The sequence below is a fragment of the Oreochromis niloticus genome, linkage group LG9 (genome assembly GCF_001858045.2).
Source record: "Oreochromis niloticus isolate F11D_XX linkage group LG9, O_niloticus_UMD_NMBU, whole genome shotgun sequence".
Lineage (NCBI taxonomy): Eukaryota > Metazoa > Chordata > Actinopteri > Cichliformes > Cichlidae > Oreochromis > Oreochromis niloticus.
The window spans coordinates 3,121,794-3,128,482 of record NC_031974.2 but is presented as its reverse complement, the minus strand read 5'-3'; the positions used below and the strand labels follow the sequence as shown (position 1 = coordinate 3,128,482).

The 6,689-nt window shown below is 42.5% G+C and overlaps 1 long non-coding RNA gene across 1 annotated transcript; it reads right to left on the bottom strand.

Annotated features, from left to right (window-relative positions):
- Positions 1-209: 209 nt before the first annotated feature.
- Positions 210-5,595, bottom strand: LOC112847764 (uncharacterized). The gene is made up of 3 exons (XR_003221526.1): positions 5,553-5,595; positions 4,429-4,602; positions 210-409 (listed from the first exon to the last, which is right to left on the bottom strand). It is a non-coding gene; the product is annotated as an uncharacterized LOC112847764 (long non-coding RNA).
- Positions 5,596-6,689: the final 1,094 nt, after the last annotated feature.

Below are 6,689 nucleotides of genomic sequence, written 5' to 3'. Positions count from 1 at the left end.
GACCAAACCTTTTTTCCTATTCTTCTGTGATATGGTTTGACACAGAGGAATCAGAGGGGATCATGGGAAATGCCTTCCTGAGTACATGTGACCTCACATTTGAGCATGTGGACCCCATCAGAGATGATGTTATGGCTTTAAACAGAGCTTCCCTGTTTCAACAGGTACACTCATGACGTCAGATTCAAAAGATCACAATTTGATTCATGTTAAATTTACGAATAACGTTTATTTACATTTTTATTCTGAATTTTTATACCACCTATTTTCTTCTGCTTCACTAGCTCAGTGTTTGGGCCTGGAGCAGTGGTGAGAGACAGGGTCCATGTCAGGACACGTCACTATTACAGGGCTCTAAACAGGACACAGCTCATCCTCTCTCAGCGAGCCAGTCTATGGATACCCCCACCTGCAAGAGAAGAAGGAAGAGCAGAGGAGATAAATGAGTGTTTCCAGAGACTCTTCATCAGCTGTCAGTCAGTCCCACCAAGACCTTCCAGTCAGGAAGCTCTTGGTGGGACTGTCACTTGCTGTTCGCTCTCTCTGTGGTAGAGTATCACTTCCTGTTCCTGCTCAAACACACAGTGGTGTTTTTGAGTAGCTGATCTGCTTAGAGATTTAATTAAAAACTTTTAGATACATTCTTTTTTTCATAGTGTAATCTTCACGTGCTTCATCCAAAGCACAGTCTCTTTGTACTCACTCCCTAATTTATTGCCAAAGTATTCACTCACTGTCTCTTTACTGTTTCGCTAGCTTAGCTCAGCTCGTAGCTGACTCGTTAGCACCATGGCTACTTCACCTGTCCCTCCTGCACTTTCCTGCTCATTGTGTCAGATGTTTAGTTACTCCTCGGCCTCCTTTAGCAGTAATGATACCTGTAACAAATGTAGCATATTTGCAGCTCCAGGATTACTGAATTGAAGACTCGGCTTCGCACCCTTCATTCACCCGTAGCTAGCCAGGCCCCTGTAGCTGGTGCAGCCGAAGATAGCGTAGGCCCCGTGTTAAGAGATTTTTTAGGATTTTGGGATTTTTATTATGTTATGCTTAAAAGTACGTTTCATTATCTAAATGTGTTTGCTCTTTTCAGTATTCAGCTTAAACTCTGCAACTCTGTGCAGACTCCTAAATGGGGAAGTTACACAGGAAGCCTGCAGTTCTATTTTCTCTCTGAATAAAGACTCTTTCTTTTTACTGCAGGGTGCGAGTCTCTCCCTGAGTCTCACCCGTGTACACGTTAAAACTGTCTGAGCGTTTTTATTCTGACCTGAGTTGCAAAACAGGAAAACTCCTGACACCCCGCTAGCTGTTCCCCGGCAGACCCCAAGCAGCTGGGGAAAGAGGGCGGCTGGGTGATGGTGAGGAGGAAGCATAGTCTTAAACTGAAGCCCCAGGTACACCACCAACCTGTTCATGTGTCTAACCGTTTTTCCCCACTCGGCGACACACCCGCCGGGGGTCAAACTCTGGTAATTGGTGATTCCGTTCTCAGACATGTGAAGCTAGAGACACCGGCAACCATAGTCAACTGTCTTCCAGGGGCCAGAGCAGGCGACATTGAAGGAAATTTAAAACTGCTGGCTAAGGGTAAACGTAAATACAGTAAGATCATAATTCATGTCGGCAGTAATGACACCCGGTTACGCCAATCGGAGGTCACTAAAATCAATATTGAATCGGTGTGTAACTTTGCCAAAACAATGTGGGACTCTGTAGTTTTCTCTGGTCCCCTCCCCAATCAGACCAGGAGTGACATGTTTAGCCGCATGTTCTCCTTAAATTGCTGGCTGTCTGAGTGGTGTCCCAGAAACGATGTGGGCTTCATAGATAATTGGCAAACCTTCTGGAGGAAACCTGGTCTTGTTAGGAGAGACGGCATCCATCCCACTTTGGATGGAGCCGCTCTCATTTCTAGAAATATGGACCAATTTATTAAACCCCCCAAAATATGACTATCCAGAGTTGGGACCAGGAAGCAGAGTTGCAGTCTTACACGCCTCTCTGCAGCTTCTCTCCTCCTGCTAGCCCCCCCAAAACCCATCTCCATTGAGACTGTGTCAGCTCCCAAACAGACAAAAAACAAACTAAAAACCAGCAACAAACAACTTAAACATAAAAAAATCACAAAGAAAGAACAACACAGTATCCACATCTGAACCAAAGAGTAAAACAGTGAAATGTGGATTATTAAATATTAGGTCTCTCTCCTCCAAGTCTCTGTTAGTACATGACTTAATAATTGATCAACAAATCGATTTACTCTGCCTTACAGAAACCTGGTCGCAGCTGGATGATTATGTTAGTTTAAATGAATCAACACCCCCGAGTCATTCTAACTACCAGAAACCTCGAAGCACAGGCCGAGGGGCGGTGTGGCAGCCCCCTCGCCCCCCCCCTTTTCACACCAGTCTATTAATTAACGAAAGACCCAGACAGACTTTTAATTCATTTGAAAGCCTGATGCTTAGCCTCGTCCACCCCAGCTGTAAAACTCAGAAACCAGTCTTATCGTCCACCTGGGCCTTACACAGAGTTTCTGTCTGATTTCTCAGACTTTTTATCTGATTTAGTGCTCAGCTCAGATAAAATAATTATTGTGGGTGATTTTAACATCCATGTAGATGCTAAAAATGACAGCCTCAACATGGCATTTAATCTGTTATTAGACTCAATTGGCTTCTCTCAAAATGTAAAAGAACCCACCCACCACTTTAATCACACTCTAGATCTTGTTTTAACATATGGCATAGAAACTGAACATTTAACAGTGTTTCCTGAAAACCCTCTGCTGTCTGATCATTTCCTGATAACATTTACATTTACAATAATTGATTACACAGCAGTGGAGAGTAGACTTTATCACAGTAGATGTCTTTCTGAAAGTGCTGTAACTAAGTTTAAGAATATAATCCACCCACTGTTATCATCTTCAATGCCCTGTACCAACACAGAGCAGAGCAGCTATCTGAACGCTACTCCAACAGAGGTCGATTATCTTGTTAATAATTTTACCTCCTCACTACGTACGACTCTGGATACTGTAGCTCCTGTGAAAACTAAGGCCTCAAATCAGAAGTACCTGACTCCGTGGTATAATTCTCAAACACGTAGCCTAAAGCAGATAACTCGTAAGCTGGAGAGGAAATGGCGTGTCACAAATTTAGAGGATCATCATTTAGCCTGGAGAAATAGTTTGCTGCTTTATAAGAAAGCCCTCCGCAAAGCCAGAACATCTTACTATTCGTCACTGATTGAAGAAAATAAGAACAACCCCAGGTTTCTCTTCAGCACTGTAGCCAGGCTGACAAACAGTCAGAGCTCTACTGAGCCAACCATCCCTTTAACGTTAACTAGTAATGACTTCATGAACTTCTTCACAAATAACATTTTTATCATTAGAGAAAAAATGACCAATAATCATCCCACAGATGTAATATTATCTACAGCTACTTTTAGTACCATTGATGTTAAGTTAGACTCTTTTTCTCCAATTGATCTTTCTGAGTTAACTTCAATAATTACTTCCTCCAATTGAATTGTTTGATCAACATGGAGGCTGTCACTGAACATCACTGACAGAAGGACACAGACTTAAACGTGATTCGTAGACTTCAGCAGAGCTTCTGCCCACATAGCAAAATTGGTGTTTACACATGGCCGACATACAGCAAAGAATGACGGCCCTTTGGTGGCCCCGATCTGGTTTGCCAGAGGTGGCCCAGACATGGGCCGGCACAAGGCCAGTTGCAGACACACTGGTGGTCCTGTGCTGGCCCATGTGTGGATTACTCTACCTCCTGAGCTACAGTGACCCAGTGGTAAACATGAGTAAATCCTCACTAGGTTTTGAATAAAGTCTACACTCACAAACCTGTCAAGCCTGCATTTGAAACGTTGGCTACCATAGCAGTATAGTATTACAACGTGGCATTTGGGTCTTCTAACTACAATAGGAAAATAGGAACATAAATAGTGCCATCATTGCCAGACCTGGCCCACATCTGGTTGACATACACCCTGCCATGACACCAGTCAGTCAGAAGTGCCAGCTTGACACCAGATCCGGGCCAGACCCGTCTGCTATGTGGGTGGTCTGTATGACGACCACAAGGTTACTAAATGTAAGGGTGGTTCTCTGGAATAAGAGCCAGTGATTTGCAATCTTGTCAATTGTTGTCACAGTCTTGAGTCATACTGTGACAACGTTAAAACTGATCAGCTGTTAAGGCATGAAATGAGAGAACAAACAGTATGAGATCAGATTTGATGCTGCTCTCACAGTTTTATGAATGATGATTACTTTTTATAAGGCTTCACTGAGAAGGCTGCAACTTTACAGGAAACACTGGATCTTTGTTTCATACTGACTGTGTTTAGTACATTACTGCTGACAGCACCACCCACTCACTCCAACAGTTTACTTACTCCAGAGTCTCCAGTCTGTAGTCTAGACTCTCCTGAAGATCAACCAGCTCAGACAAATCTGGATCCTGCAGGTCATTGTAGCACAGGTCCAGCTCTCTCAGATGGGAGGGGTTGGACTTCAGAGCTGCTGCCAGATAATCACAGCTGATCTTTGACAAACCACAGCTCAACAATCTGTATAAAGAATGAAAGATGTAAGTTTATTAGACAAACTTCAAACAGCAGCTTCATACAGTCTTCAGGAAACTTCAACAAAGTTATAGAAAATACATTTTTTCCACAATTCCCAATTCCTTATTCATTTTAAAAATATAAATGGATGCTTTAAAAAAAAAACCATAAAAATGTAAATTAAAAACAAACAATGTTGAAACAATGGATTATATTCATGCTGTTACAAACCAGCTAAACTACTGGTATGCTACCATTTAACAGAGGAGTCATCCCTACAACACAAAACCAAATTACTGTACAGTAGGAAACACAGAGAAGACCATGTGCCTTCATGTTTTCAGCAGAGAGTGAGAAACCAAGTGGGCTCAAACTTCCATGTGAGGACTAAATTTATAACTCACGCATTGTCTCGCAGATAAGAACATGAAAGAATGAGGGGCATTTTCATTTTTGCAAAAACACAATAGTATAATATCAATTAGTGTGACCCCACAATCCCTCTGACAGGGTTGGCTGTCTATTTTCTAAACTATCAAATTATGAACAGGAGTGATGAGGTCTACATTAAGTAAGACCTCATGACTCCTGTTCACACACACAGTGGAAAAAAATGTGGTGACCCTTAAATTCACAATTTTATAAATAAAAATATTACAGTGACTCAGATGTTAATGGATGAAAAGAAAAGAAAAGAAAAGAAAAGAAACAAAAACCATGAGGAGAAACTGAAGGTGAAAATCGACTGTGGATTTTTCTTCTTTGTTGAACGTTTGAAATGTGCACATTGTTCTGTTACAGTCAATGGACTAAACCAGAGAAGAAGAAAACAAACTTTACCATGAAGATCTTCAGTGTGGATCAGTATAATATCAGCCTTATGTCTGTAGTTTGGTGTCAGCACAACTTTCACATCATATTCATCTCCGCACAACTAAAACATGGTGACTGACCTCAGAGTTTCAAGTCCACATCCTGGACTCTCCAGGAAACCACACAGATGCTTCACTCCTGAATCCTGGACGTCGTTGCTACTCAGGTCCAGCTCTCTCAGGTGGGTGGGTTTGGACTTCAGTGCTGAGACCAAAGAGCTGATGTCTGACAAACCACAGTAATCAAATCTGAATAAAGAATAAAAAAGGAAGTTTTTTTCAGTTTTGTGCATAAAATAACTTTACAACTTCACCAGAGATAAAGAAAATTCAGAAAGTAGAAGTTCTGAACATGAAAATAGGGTTGAATTTTGCTGTCACACAGACAAATCCCGCTAGTGGAGCTGATCACAGCCACAGAAACAGCAATTCGAAACAACAATATTGCAGACGTGGAAGCAGAGCAACTACGGACGAAAGTTTCAGCCTGTCTCAGCAATGCAAAGCCCCCAGCATCCAACATCACCATGGAGGAGAGGAAAGTACTCACATCACTTAGTAATGACAACAACATTATCATGCTTCCGGCAGACAAGGGTAGGTGCACAGTATTGCTAAACCAGAAAGACTATCATGAGAAAATTTTGTCACTGCTCAGTGACGAAAATACTTATGAGCCCCTGAAATGAGACCAAGGAAGTGGTTACAGGGAGAGGGTGATAGACTGTCTGAAGCGTTAGAACAGGACAACGCTATTGACCGGGCCTCATACCACAGGCTATACCCAGGGTAATCTACACCAAGTCTGTATGGTTTACCGAAGATACACAAACAGGGTGCACCTTTAAGGCCGATTGTCTGCATGATCAACTCGGTCACCTATAAAATCTCCAAGTTTCTGGCTTCGATCCTCAACCCACTGGTAAGCAGCTCTGAACACCACATCCAGAACACTTTGGATTTTGTTGAGAAGGTGAGAGATGTCATTATGGAGGCAGATGAAACCATGGTCTCGTACGACGTTACATCTCTCTTCACTTGCATCCCAGTCACGGAAGCGTTCGAGGTAGTTCGTAAGAGATTACAGGATGACCCCAACCTCAGGAACAGGACCACTCTCAGCATCGACCAAGTGTGTTTGAAGTGTGTCTTCATTCCACCTACTTCACATAAAAGGGTCAGTTCTAGAGGCAGAAACATGGGTGTGCCATGGGCTCC